Source organism: Ursus maritimus, unplaced genomic scaffold (genome assembly GCF_017311325.1).
Source record: "Ursus maritimus isolate PB19 unplaced genomic scaffold, ASM1731132v1 scaffold_31, whole genome shotgun sequence".
Taxonomy (NCBI): domain Eukaryota; kingdom Metazoa; phylum Chordata; class Mammalia; order Carnivora; family Ursidae; genus Ursus; species Ursus maritimus.
Genome location: NW_024425675.1, coordinates 8,160,688 through 8,175,000, shown reverse-complemented (window position 1 = coordinate 8,175,000; position 14,313 = coordinate 8,160,688). Strand labels below are relative to the sequence as shown.

Genomic DNA, 14,313 nt, shown 5'->3' with positions numbered 1-14,313 from the left:
CCCCCCCCCCATTGGGGTGCTGGATGGTCAAGATTGGGAAGCTGACTTCTGGGTTCCCTGAGAGACCCACCAGTAATTTCCCTACAGGGGTGTCGCTGAAACTCAAAACAGAGCTGTCCACGGGGTGCCACCAGAAGTCAAAGGGGGTAAGCACCCCTGGATGCTTCCCACATGTGCTGCTGCCAATCCTATGGGAGGAACAGAAACGAGTGAAATACACCAGAACAAGGAAGAGCTACCTCTTCTTCCTGCAGCGTGCCACTAGTGACCTCCCCCGACAAAGCTCAGCATCACGCCAGCTGCAAAGAAGAAGAATTAAAGGGCCCAGCTTAACCTGCAAGAGCAGGCAGTAAAATATGGATTTGGAGCAGAGAGGCGATGAAACGATCCTTGGCCCAATCTTCTATACGTAGGTGTAAGCGTGCACGAGCGTGCGTGTGGGAGCACAGCAGGGAGTTCTCTTCTTTTGGGGAGGAGGGATGTTGCCTTTCTGCTTGTATTCTGGTGTGGCTTTCTGCTGTCTGGCAGTGGGGACACAATGAAAAATATTTCATCAGTTGTTATTGAAGGTAAAGGTTTCACTAATAGGGATTTTGAAATCGTATTAAATCAAAGGCTTGCATTTACAATGCTCGCTGATTTTAGCAATACGTTAAGCCTGGACCCAACAGCTCAGTGAGAGGACATTAAGTAAGTCAAAGTTCTAAGTTCAAAGGTGACACATGAGGAACACTTATGCCTAGCCAAAGAGTGCTCTCTTAACTTCAACCTCCTCAAAAATGCCTACTGTTTATAAAAGAGGGCAGAGATAGAGTGCTGTTTTCCAACACGTAAAAAAAAAAACAAAAAACAAAAAACAAAAACAACCTAACACTGGGAAAACAATACAAAGTACAAAGAGCAACGTTTTAGGAACTAAGGGAGGTGTTTAGAGCCAAAGGAGCTAATTGCAGAGAGATGCACAGGTGTTTTAACATTTTTAAATTGGTCACTGAAGCCTGCCATTTAGGATCTAAATATTGTACTCTACTCTCCCCTTCCCAAGGAATGTTAGATGGCAAATGCGGGCTGTCTGAAATCATGAAAAATAATATACTGATGAGAATCTCTGAATACAGACTGAATTGCTCACTCTGCAAGGCAGTCCATTAAGCCTTCGCACATGGAGACCACGATCTGAATTTAACTTCACTGACTCATTTGAAGTTCAATGTGCCACAGCTGGCTTCTCTGTAGCCTTCCTACACCGAAAGATAAACATATCTGTCATCTTCCTTAAAGATAAAAATCTAAATGCTTACTCCCCACCTCCAACAGCTGACAGTCAGAGTACGTTCTTGAGGCTTTTGGAGCCCTGGACAACACAAGTGACAGAGGCTCAGTGTGAGTGCTTCACATACAGACTGAAATACTTTGATGCTTTAGCGACTTGTCCTGTGGTGGGTTGTTGTTGTTTTCTTTAAATAAGAGTAGTGTTGTGAAGCTAAAGTCATAATTCTATAATAATCTTATTATCTTGATATAAAATGTATTGTTCCGTAACAGACCAGTGATTTGATCAAGGTTTGGGGAAGGCAGACAACACTGACCTAATCCATATGGAAATGGAACAATGTTGAATAAACATTTCACCCAACATTATAATGTATTAATCAGAAGATTATTAGGAGTTGCTCTCATCTGGGATTAGGGTTTCATTACTTCATAAGATTACCCGAATCACTGGACTTTGGATAGTAATTTTATTTTTTTAATATTTTTTTTAAAGATTTCTTTATTTGAGAGAGAGAGAAAGAGAGAACAAGCATAGGGAGGGGCAGAAGGAGAGACTCTCCAACAGACTCCTTACAGAGCCTAACACGGGGCTTGATCTCACGACCCTGAGATCGTGACCTGAGCCAAAATCAAGAGTCAGCCACTTAACTGAGTCACCCAGGCGCCCCTGGATAGTAATTTTAACTGTAGGTAAAGAAAGGTTCCCACCATCACAGTGGAACCCTCTACAGTTTTCACTTTGCCTAAAAAGCTAGTTATTAAAAATTATGTCTATTTCTACTCTCTCCCTTCCTCAATCTTTCCTTCCTACCACCAACTAATGAAGCTTCCTAAAATAATATTAATAATTATTACCAGATGCAAGTGTTAGTAGTAATCCTACCTAACACTTACGGAGCTAAGGTAAGTGCTTTGCAGGTTACCTCGCCCACTGCTCTCCATAAGTAGGTTCCATGACTACCTTCTTTGTACAGGAGGAAATACATTTAGCCTAGCAAGTGGCACATCCAGGACTTAACCTCAGCTCTGCCTGTGCTTCTGTAAGAATCCCAACATTTCAATGTCCTACTCAAAAGCCTTCAAGAGCTACCTTAAAGAGAAAAGTTGAAAGCCTAACCTGATACCCAAATTACAGATGGATCAAATATATCAAATATAAACTACTGGAACATTTCATAGAATATTTTTGTCATGTTGGACTTAAATGCTTTTAGCATACAAAGAACTTAGAAAATATAACTGGCCATCACTAACAGACTTTATAACAAAATTTTCACACATCAAAAAAAACAAAAAAAAAAAGAAGTTCGCAGAGAAACTAAAACTTATTTGCACCAAGCAAGTGACTGATATTAAATATAATGAGCGAAGAATAAATTGAGAGAAAAATGGGGAATGACACAGGAGTGGGCAGACGGTGGTAGATGACAGGGCCCCCCCAAAGTTCAATCCAACACATAATTTTTTAAAATTCTAAAAAGTCAAGCAAAGCATATCATTTCCTCCTACCAATTAAGGAAATAAATTTACAAATACCCAGCAGCGCCTGGCTGGCTCAGTATGGAGAGCATGTGACTCTTGATCTCAGGGTCATGAGTTTGAGCCCTGTGCTGGGTGTAGAGATTATTTAAATAAATAAAAAATTTTAAAAATAAATAAATAAATTTACAAATACCCAGTCTTGACAAAGGCATGGGAAAACAAGCTGAGCAGTCATTTGCTGGGATAAATATTCATTCATTCAATCAGTATTTATTGACCACTATAAGTTCAAATGTACCAGATGCTGGTCAAGGTGTTTGGGATTTATCAGTAAACTAAAGAGACAATGATCCCTACCTTTACGGAGCTAATGCTCTAGGGGGGAGACAAGTAGTAAGCATTAGAAGTAAACTATACAGTAAGTTGGAAAGCGACAAGTACTGACAGAAAAAAAAGTAGAGGCACCTGGGTGGCTCAGTCAGTTAGGCATTCAACTCTTGATTTGGGCTCAGGTCATGATCTCAAGAGTCGTGAGATCGAGCCCCACGTTGGGCTCTACACTCAGCGTGGAGTCTGCTTGAGATTCTCTCTCTCCCACTTCCTCTGCCCCTCCCCCAGCTTGTGCTCTCTAAACAAATAAATAAAATCTTAAAAAAAAGAAGAAGTAGAGAAGTGTACGACAGATCCACTTCTGGGCCACTCACAAGGAAATGACAAATGAGGGAGTCTGGGTACACTACAAGCAGCAAGTGACAAATGAACAAAGACTTGAAGGTGAAGGAGTGAGCCATGGGAGTATCTGAGGGACAAGCATTCCAGGCAGAGGGATCAGACGATACAAAAACCCAAACCTCAAAGAGATAGGGCATGCCTGGAGTATCTGAGGAAGGGCAAGAAGCCCAGCATGACTCCAGCAAAGGGAGAAGAGGGAGAGATGTAAGAAACGATGTAACAGAGGAAATCAGGAACCAGTTCATGTAGGGTCTTGTAGTACAAATATTGCGAAGAATTTAACTTTTACTTTAGAGGGAAAGAGAGAGCCTTTGCAGGGTTCTGAGTGAAGGGGTAACATGATCTTACACTTTTAAAAAGCACCATTCCAGCTGCTGAATTGAGAAGAGACAGCAGGGGAGCAAGGGCAGAGTCAGAGAACCATGTCAGAGGGTCAGTGCACCATCCAGGCACACGATGATGATGGCAGCCTGAACCAGGCAGCAGCCAGCGGAAGCTCTGGAAGTATACCAATTCTGGAGAGATTTTGAAGCAAGAGCTAGCTATGAATTTCTGTCTAAATGAGGAGTATGGGGGGAAAAAAAGAATCAAGCATTTCTCTAAGACTATTTGAAGTTGCCATCAGTGTGACAGGGAAGGTCAGTGTTGAACACGTCAAGTTCAAGGTCTCTAGTGGGTATCTGGGTGGAGATGCAGTGGGCAGCTGGCTACAGGAGTCCGGAGCGCAGCAGAGCAGTCTGGGCTGAAGATCTGTACTTCGGAGCCACTGGCATATGGATTGTATTCAAAACCATGAGCCTGAAGGAGATCGTCAAGGTCATGAGTGTAGACATAAAAGGAGCCTAGGACTGAGGCCTGGGGTCTCCACTGTTAGAAGTGGAACAGCTGACAAGCAGTCAGAGTTGCATCGGGAGGATATTATCTAGGAACCCAAGTGTGGACAGGAAGAATGAATGACCCACTACGTCCAACGTCACTGACAGGCCAGGTAAAGTAAGGACGGAGGACCAGCCATTGGATTGAGCAACATGGAGCTTGTGGACTCTGGCACCATGAGGAGCGAAGACGCCTGGATGAAGAACACCAAATCCAGAGACGCGGTAGAAAAAGCAAACACAGACAACTCCTACAAAGACAGACAACCCTTACAATCCCTTACCAAAGAGAACTGCTGTTGGTAAGGGAATGAGGAGTGGCGATGTTTTTAAGATGGGGAAGACAACCCAGCCCAGCATTTTATGTGTGCTCGTGGTACAGATCCACGACAGAGAAATTCTGACAACGAGAGAGAGGGAGGGATCTGCCGCAGCTCTGTGCCCCAGCAGATGCGAGAAGGGGGTCTGGCACAAGTGAAGGGATGGCGTTAGGTCAAAGTGTGGCTGCCTCACCTACGGTTCCAAGCAGGAAGGCGGAATACGGTGGAAATGGTACAGGGACGTGTGGCAAGTCGCCTTATGACCGCGGCTGTATTTTCAGTAAACTCTTCCACAGAGGTCACCTACTGAGTCAGGGGACGGAAGAGAGTGTTTGCATCTGAAAGAAAAGGCTGAAAGAGGCTTTGGGGAGAATAGAAAAATGAATAAAGCAGGGAAGTCATACATTGGTATTCGTTATTGACAATGAAAATTGAAAGCTTACATTCCCCTTGATCCAGTGATTCACTCATTCATTCACTCATGCATTCTACTTCCAAGGAGCCTGGAGGCCATCTGCAGGACCAATCTCCAACTTTATCAGTGTGTCATTTAAGAAGAGAAACCAGAACAGGAAATGATTACTTTCACTTTTGCTGTATCCATTTCTGCACTGCTTGAGTTTTTACAAAATCGGTATTACTTTTATAATTTTAAAAAATTTCACTTCTGGGTAGTAATCTGACATAAGCCTTTCTCCAGCCCTGTAGCTCACAACTTCCCCTGAAATTCCATTCCAGCCACAGAGGACGGCTACTTGCTATCCCCTGAAAGTATAACTCTATCCACGCAATCTCAGACCAATTCACTAAATAATTAACCTTCTGGTGACAGCTACTGCTGACTTATTCCCCTCCTTCAGGACCCCAGAGATTATCTGAAAGACAAAACAATCATGGAAACATACTTACCTCAAAGTTGCACAAACAGATTTAACATAACATACTTGATACTATTTCAAGGAGTGTGCGTAGGAAGTGGGCAAACTCCCGAGACCCTCGCATTTCCAAATGCCACCTGCTCCCTTCCAACCTCACTCTACAAATACTGGGTGCTGGCCGCATGCCAGGCACTGATAAGGACTGGGGCTACAAAGGTGAGGGGAAGGGAAAAAGCAAACAGATTCATCCCCTAGGCATAGTGTAGGAAACTCCAGGGAAAACAAAAGCAAAGTTGTAACTGTGAAAGGCGCTTTAATTAAGGGTGGGGGTGGAGACGCCATGAAAGTGTAACCAAGGGAGATGAACAACATCAGGGGAACCTTCCCCCGGGAAGTGACCACTGTGCTGACCTGAAGGAAGCACAGACATCAACTAGGGGGGTAGAAAAATCTTGTAGGAAAAGAACCACACTTACAAAGGCCCCAGGGGTAGGATGCTTAGTCTCCAGAGCCAAATGACAGAACTGTGAATTCCGCCACTGCCGCTGGTAATTAACATCTCTGTGCAGCCATTTTTAACCTGTAGACACAGTAGTACTAACCCTGCAGGACTGTAATGAGGACGAAATGAGTTATCTGAAAAGCTTAGAATGACACCTCACTCGGCTGTTAAACGTATGCAAGCATTTTTTAAATAAAAAAATTCTTGGGGCACCTGGGTGGCTCAGTCAGTTAAGGGTTGGACTCCTGATTTTGGCTCAGGTCATGATCTCAGGGTCCTGGATTCAAGGCCCCAGTCAGGCTCTCTGCTCAGCAGGGAGTCTGCTTCTCCCTCTCCCTCTCCCTCTGCTCCCCCCCACTCGTGCTCTTGCACTCACATGCTAATAAACAAATTTAAAAAATAATAAATTTCAAAGTAAATGCCAAATATATGAGTAGACCCAAGCATTAAGGAGACAGATGACAAAATTTAAGTTTATCATGCTGGGATATATTAAGAGGGAGAAAGGCTTTCCACAACAGGCAAAAACACACGCCAATGACAGACCCCATGTTTTGGGGTAAAGAGTGAACTAAACAGAAATGAAAATAAGTGATCACACACCCGTGACCCACGTCAATCTAGACATTTCCATAGTAAGGAAGAGTGGGGAAGAAAAGAAACAGGACAAAATGTGCTCTGTTCTCCAACAGCTAAGTTCAAGGTATCTCACGTTCAAGATAAACATACTCCACAAACCCCTGCAAGAAACATCCGTTGCTACAATTGTGATGCCATCAGTAGAACATATTCATTGACAAACTTCTGACAATACTGGCTTATGTAAACTGTGTGCCAGCACACGGTCCTGTTTCAAAATCCAGACTGTGGGTCCAGGGAACGGATCATTTGTAACACTAAACACACGGAGATAGTTGCGTACTAATCTTGCAAAATGCTTCAAGTGTTAATAGAAAAATAACAGTCATCCCCTCACTGAGATGATTACATATGCTTCTCACTTCCCTCCGATCAGCAGTGTTAGACGTACTACAGAAACACAGTGGAGATGATGACCTATACCAAACGGGCGTTGCCTTACGAAAACAGAGGGACTCAGAACAGATCTGACAACAAACATGCAAAGTATTCGATCATTCTGGATCTCTGGCCCCTTAACTCTGGAAGTGACGTTCAAAACAGGATCAATTTTGTCATTGTAAGTACTGTTATCCTCATTCTTTTGGTAGAACTAAACTTCGGGGAACCCTGGCCACATCCAGAGATGGTGGCAAACCAGCCAGCAGCAGAATTCATCTCAAGAGGTTGGTTGCTTGTTGTTGTTTTCTTTTTTTTTTTTTTTTTAAGATTTATGTCTTTGGCGGGGGGCGTGAGGGGGGAAAGGGAGAGGGAGAGAATCTCAAGCAGACTCCCCACTGAGCACAAACAAGAGCTGAGCTGAAATCAAGAGTCCCACGCTTAACAGAGCCACCTAGGTGCCCTGTGGTTGTTTTTTAAAACAGATCTTGCTTTTAAACCTTTTAACATCAGGTCTCCCTACAATTTTTAAAGTGTTATTGATATAATTAACATATTTGTAAGAAAAATGTCAAGAACTCTTGCTTGATTTCTATTTATAGGTTAAGTGATTAAAAATTGACAAACTAAATCTTATCTTCCATTTCAAAGTTATACAGTTATATAGGAAAACAAAAGATTCTGAGATTCGAAACTTAACAAGCAGACCCTTCACACAAAAATGCCAACATTCTCAGACAGCAAACTGCATCAGTCAGAAACTTACACCATAAAGTCACATAAAGCCTTACCATTTGGTATGGACCCATTTCACAAAATTCATCTTTATTATAAAAATTATTTTCTGAATTTTTAAGACGGATGGAAGAGGGGACTAGGAAGTAATAGATGAAAAAGAAGCCAGGAAACATATTTATTTCGTACACAGACGAGAATAAAGTCAGGATGCTTTGGAAAAGAGGAAAATTAGCACAGCTGTCCCATTTGTCAAACAACAGACAGCTACCTTTTCATCAAGAAAACTGTCAAGTACAGACACACCATCTGGACTACATCAAAACCAATCCAAGGGCAAAGCAAAAAATAAAAGCCTCCAACGTACCCAAGTGTTTGTGGTTCAGAAAACCTGAAGAGAATGAGGCAGACAAAGAATGTGAACTATGATTTTGCTAACTTGTTCTGGACTGAGGAGGCTTCATAACTGCTTATGTAGACCTGAAGCTAAATGAAAATACTACTACTTAATGCAGTTCATGGAGTCAGTGCGGGGCTTATCGGAGGGCAGGTAAGTCGTCACCGCTCCTCTGGGTTGTTCACATCAGTAAGGAGGACACCCCCATGGTGTGCCTAGAGACAGGGCTACGGTTCGCCTGAGACAACGGGCTACCAACCAAGAGAAGATGGGAAGGTGCTGGGGAGGGGTGTGGCTGGGGGGAGGAGAGAATATTTAGCAGCAGAGGAAGGAACCTGCGGATTAAAGGATCAATAGGACACTAAGACTGTCACGCACTTGGAACACCACGTCCCCGTGCACCTCAATAACAAAACCACGCGTGGAAGGAAGTTACGCACCTTCACGGTTCCATGTTTAGGCTGAGCTGACGACAGAACACTGGGAGAGGCACACATGCACGAGACTGACTGACTACTACTGAACTGAGGGGGCGAAGAATATCTCATTTTAAGCAAACTAAATTATAAACACATATTAGGGATCCACAGAACGTGAAGATACTAACTAGTGAGAACTAACACGAAGTGTTCTCACCAAAGACTCTGGCCCGTACTTTAGGCAGTGATACCCCCTACCGCACAATCAAACCCAGCACCAACAATAACACCCGAACACAAGGAACAAACTGTACGTGTCCGTACACCACTCAGGATGCAGGAGATTCTAATTCCGAGTAAAAATTTGCTAAATAGAGGTAAAGTATTTGCTAAGAAAAATTAAAAGGCTAGAATTAAAAAAAAAAAAAAACAGAAAACGTATACCAAGTTATACTTATTTTAAATACCCAGCATGACCCATGACTCCTGACCTCAGAAGTGTTTTAACCCAAACTAATAGACAGTTTCACACACTCCTTTCCTCCACCTCCATACGGCACTTTTATAGAAATACATTTATGCCACATCAAGGTCAAAGGTACCAAGGTACTTACTGTAGCTACCCTGAAAATTCAAGGAAAAAGATGACAAAGTATAGATCCATCTATATAAACTATTAAGAAATCTTTGTTGAGGGCAACTCATTTTCTATTGCTTTTTCACTGTATTTGAACAAATATAAATGACTGCTATTAAACCAAAGAAAACGAATTTAAGGCTGAAACGTGACATTCATCATTAATTCTCAAAACAAGAACATCTCTAAACGTGAAATTGTACAAACGTACAGACGTGTAAAGTGAAGAAATTTTTCCAGTTCCCGAAAACTGCTTCTGTAAAAATATAATATTCTGTACAAGACAGTAGTAGTTCCTAAGAGAGTAAGTGGCTCAGAATTTGATGAAAGTGTTCCCGCAGTGAACAATTCACTCTTCTTGCAGATTCCAGATGCTCAGCATTCCTGACATCAGAATGGAAAAATTTACTGTTAGTCTAGAGAAATTTAATATCACCATTCTTGTCATATCCCTCATAGCTTCATTATTAGAACAAGTCTGGGGAAGCTATAAACCTATGTTAAATGATAAAAAAGGTGTTCTCTGTGTTCAGTCATACTAGATCGTATAAGGAACCGAAATATTTCGAAATCCTATAGAAAAAGACTTGAGAATAAGAAAAACATATCTTTGTTTGGTATTTTTCTTAGTTTTGATATTTGCATTCTGTACAGTATGGCCAGGCACAGGACCAAAACATTTAACTATAACCAAGGGCTAATAAACACTAACGGACATATATCGACGCCCAGAGCAACACTATAAAATTTTATTATATTAATAAAATGGGATACACCAAGCTTTAAATTTTCCACTTTGTCAAAGGTAAAGTAATCAGCACTATTCAGTGCCATTCATAACAGGATTCCATTTTTCTCATTTAAAGTATGTTTTATTTCCAAGAGTACCTACACTAAAATACTTTAATACAACTCTGACAGAAGCATTCTCTTTCTTACACTCTCCCCCAACTGGGGATAACTTATTAAAGCATTTGGCAAGCTCCGATTTATATATGCAAAACAATTTAAATAAGTCTAATAGTGCAGTTTGTTAATATCATTTTACGCAATTACCGAAAGTAGAGAGTATCAGGGGCAAGGTAGAGGGCACGTGCATACACCTGTATGTAACCCTAACTTTTAAAAGCTATCTCTAAGCTTTTACTTACAAATTGGAATCTGTTTGTAAGTAGCTCTGTGTTCGCAGTCTGTGGCCCACAGAGGATATCCTCCGCTATCAAAGTGAGTAGGACCGTAGAGTTGACCCTGGACCGATACTGGTTTGAACTGCACGGGCCCACTTACTCGTGGATTTTTTTTTTTACAGCAAGCTACTGTAAATGTCTTTTCTCTTACGGCCTTCTCAATAACATTTTCTTTTCCCTAGCCTACTCCCTAGCTAAGAATACAGTACAGAATACATAAAACATACAAAAGACGTTAATCGACTGCTTACGTTATCGCTAAGGCTTCTACTCAACAGTAGGCTATTAGCAAAGTTTCTGGAGAGTCGAAAGTTACACACATTATTTTGAACTGTGTCGGGGAGGAGATGTGGGGAGGAGCTGGTGCCCCAGCCCCCACAGTGTGCAAAGGTCAACTGTACTTTGCTTCTTAAAAGTACTCACCCACAAGATAAAGCCATAGCAAAATGAAAATTACTTCGAAAACTCTTATGAATTATGACTTATAATGGTGTTGTAGAAAAATGATTTACATTTACAGTACATTTAACCACTTATAGGGCCTTCTAGCCTGGAAGAGTCGGCCATTAAAGGTAAAGCACTGTATTTGTTTTATTGTACTTGATAGCATGATAGGATTTATTCTCATTGATTTCAAAATTTATAATACAGTTAAAATTGAACCTAGCATGTTAGGTTCAAGCCAAATAAAGAGTTTACCTGGAATTCAGCTCTCACCGCAGAGCACGAAGCTAAATCTTACCTCTCATCATCCTACAGTGTATTCACGGTACGTAATGGACAGACCAACAGGCACTAACCTTAATCAGGAAGAAAAGTAACAGCAAGAGAAACCAAGTTGACACAGGAGGGCCTACTGGTTGTACAGATGGCGCTGCAGACAGGGAAACAGGTGTTTCTCATAGGATGACAACAGCCAACAGAGAGAAAGAATGAGTTCTTAGCACTTAACTGGTGCTTCCGCGATCTGTAGTGAGATGAATGTACAAAAAGCACCCAGCACGTGGATGACCCCGGTAGCTAGGACCCCGATAGCTGCCATCATCTTTATCATTTCCTCCCAGAGGCTCGTTAGCTCAATCAATGAGCAATCAAGTGAAGGAAAAGCTCCTAGAGGTGTTCAGAATTATTTATAATGGCTTTCTTTTCAGGTATTCTCCTGAAATGGCCTTCATGATATCCCCCCAAGAACAATCTGCTACACAAAAGTACAATAGTTGTGCTCCTAAGAAACTTCTCGTCATCAAAATTGTGTAAAAAAAATCTTGTTTCATGAGGAGAACATGTGGTAGGTTTCAGAGTTCCCAACTTATGATAATTACGGTACGTCCATGCATGAATTTTAATAACAACTGGAATAACCTCAGCTACACTGTATTTTATTTTTAAGCAAAAAGTAATAAATCAGTGGCTCGCAACGGCTGACCGTGAAAGTAAATGCTTCCTGGCCTGTGGATCCACACGAGTCTTCTTTAAACAGCTTGAAATTTTGTTTCTTACAGAAATCATAACCATCAGGGGTAAAAACCCTCAAAAAACTGGCCAGCTAGGTCTGCTGAAACATAATAGAATATCTGGAAAGAGATCTAGTGTACATAAAGAATTGAGTAGACGATAAAGGTACCGTTGCAAATCATCCAAGCAGTGAGAAATTATTCTACTAAAAGTGCTGAATCCCCAGAACTGTTCAGGAAAAAAACGAAATCAAATAAACTAGGATCCCTACGTAATGAAGCTAATCCCTAATCATCTCTCTACGTGCCAACTGCATTATAAAAATTCAGTCTAAGAGACATCTGCTATTACAAAAGATCCTTGCACAATATTTACAGGGGTGATTCTTCCACAACCCTCACCCGTCAAGAAGCAGCAAACAAAATACGTAGCCCTTCGGTCCCATATCTTAACACATGCCCACCTGAGCTTCCTGAAAAGTATTTAAAAATTTAGGAGGGTCAAGTGTACTACATCTGAAAGGGAAGTTTAACATTTAGTGTTGAGTTCTGGCAAATAAAATATGTTTTTTTTAATTTTATAAATTTCAATGGCCCTATATGAGAGCTATTTAATTACGTCTTAATGGCATGAAGCCGTCTTCTCAGTTTGCTCTCCATCTTTACTGTAACCACTTACCATGTATCCCTCAACTTCTCCTCAAAGAGCCGTGTCTTCTGAATGACAAATTCCGAAGGCAATATAAACCCATTAAATACAGTTTATATTACCAGAGAGAAAAGAATTCTTAGGTAAGCTAGGAACAGATTTCTATCAAAAACTGAAGTGAGGTCACATGATTAAGCGTTCAGTGGCATTTCAAAAGTCACCGGAATGGGTGACAGTTCATTTCCATGGAGCTCACTAGCGCTCTGTAATTCATTTTCCTAAGGAAAATTGTTCCTTTAGAAGAAATTCCCAAATTTCTGCCATGTAAAATAATTTTTTTTTTATTTGACAGAGAGAGAGAGACAGCAAGCGAGAGAGGGAACACAGCAGGGGGAGTGGGAGAGGAAGAAGCAGGCTCCTAGCGGAGGAGCCTGATGTGGGGCTCGATCCCACAACGACAGGATCACGCCCTGAGCCGAAGGCAGACGCTTAACTGCTGTGCCACCCAGGCGCCCCTCTACCATATAAACTAATTTTATGTCCAAATCCTTTTCATCCCTTAATTCTGAGATCAAGTGCCCCACCATCACCTACCCCAGAAGCTGGCACTAATCTCTCCCGACTCTGAACTTCATCTCACTTCAGCCATCTCCCCTCTCCTGTGATAATGAGCACAGTCGACCTTGTTCTTAAAACACCTGTGCTCAGTTCTTCCAGGCACCTCCATGTAGAGGATATATAGTCCCCATCCTGCCGGCACGTGGGTGCTCAAAAAATGCTTGAGGAACAGATAATGAACTAACTCACAAATAAATAAGCCTTCCCATAAGAACCAAGTATCGCCTGGCATGAAGAATTTCTTAATTCAAAAAACATGACAGCTCTGGAAGTCATGGGAACACACTGGGAAGGTCAGCCATACACATACATGCATAATGTATGAATACACTAGAATCCAAAAAATTTTCTGATTCTAAAATGCACCCTGTCATTGATTTTAATTTAAAGTGCATGCTTCTACCTGCCTATATGTTTTGATAATATTAGCATTTTTAGGGCTTTTTTAAAAAGGCATATTTTCTTTCAAAATGTATTTTGCATGCAAAAGTCTTTTTTTTTTTTTTTTAAAGATTTTATTTATTCAACAGAGATAGAGACAGCCAGCGAGAGAGGGAACACAAGCAGGGGGAGTGGGAGAGGAAGAAGCTGGCTCATAGCAGAGGAGCCTGATGTGGGGCTCGATCCCACAACGCCGGGATCACGCCCGGGATCACGCCCTGAGCCGAAGGCAGACGCTTAACCGCTGTGCCACCCAGGCGCCCCATGCATGCAAAAGTCTTAAAGAGACAGCCTCTCATTCACATCGAGGAACTCTCAGAAGGTATATGACTAACATTCATACGAATTCTCAAAGTGATTTTTGGTTTGGATTTTGATCTGAATATATAGCTAGAAATCCCAGTTTAGGATTAGGAATGTGTAAGAATTACAATTTTCCTCGATTGAATGCTGGTTTTTCACTTTTTGAACATGCTTAAAGATAACCTCTTAAAAGATTTTTTTTTTATTTTCCTGGGGTCAGAGTCCTCTGAGCCCTCTTTTTGACTAGGCCTGGACCTTCGTCCCTTGTCCTGGGCATGCCTTGCCTAGTTTTTGTTTTTGTTTATTTTTAAGAAAAGAATATTTTACACTGAACGATTCTGCCACAACAGGGATCTGAAATCTACCAAGACAACCCTATATATATATATATA

General features: G+C 41.5%; 1 protein-coding gene and 1 long non-coding RNA gene across 2 annotated transcripts in view; both read right to left on the bottom strand.

Annotated features, from left to right (window-relative positions):
* LOC121106301 overlaps positions 1 to 2,822 on the bottom strand; it is a 5,441-nt gene extending 2,619 nt beyond the window's left edge. The window contains exon 1 of the long non-coding RNA XR_005838907.1: positions 71 to 2,822. This is a non-coding gene — a long non-coding RNA (uncharacterized LOC121106301). The remainder of the gene's footprint in view (positions 1 to 70) is intronic.
* The window catches only part of MPP7 (membrane palmitoylated protein 7), a 220,590-nt gene that overhangs the window by 172,809 nt on the left and 33,468 nt on the right, over positions 1 to 14,313 (bottom strand). The gene's annotated exons all lie outside the window — the stretch shown is intronic.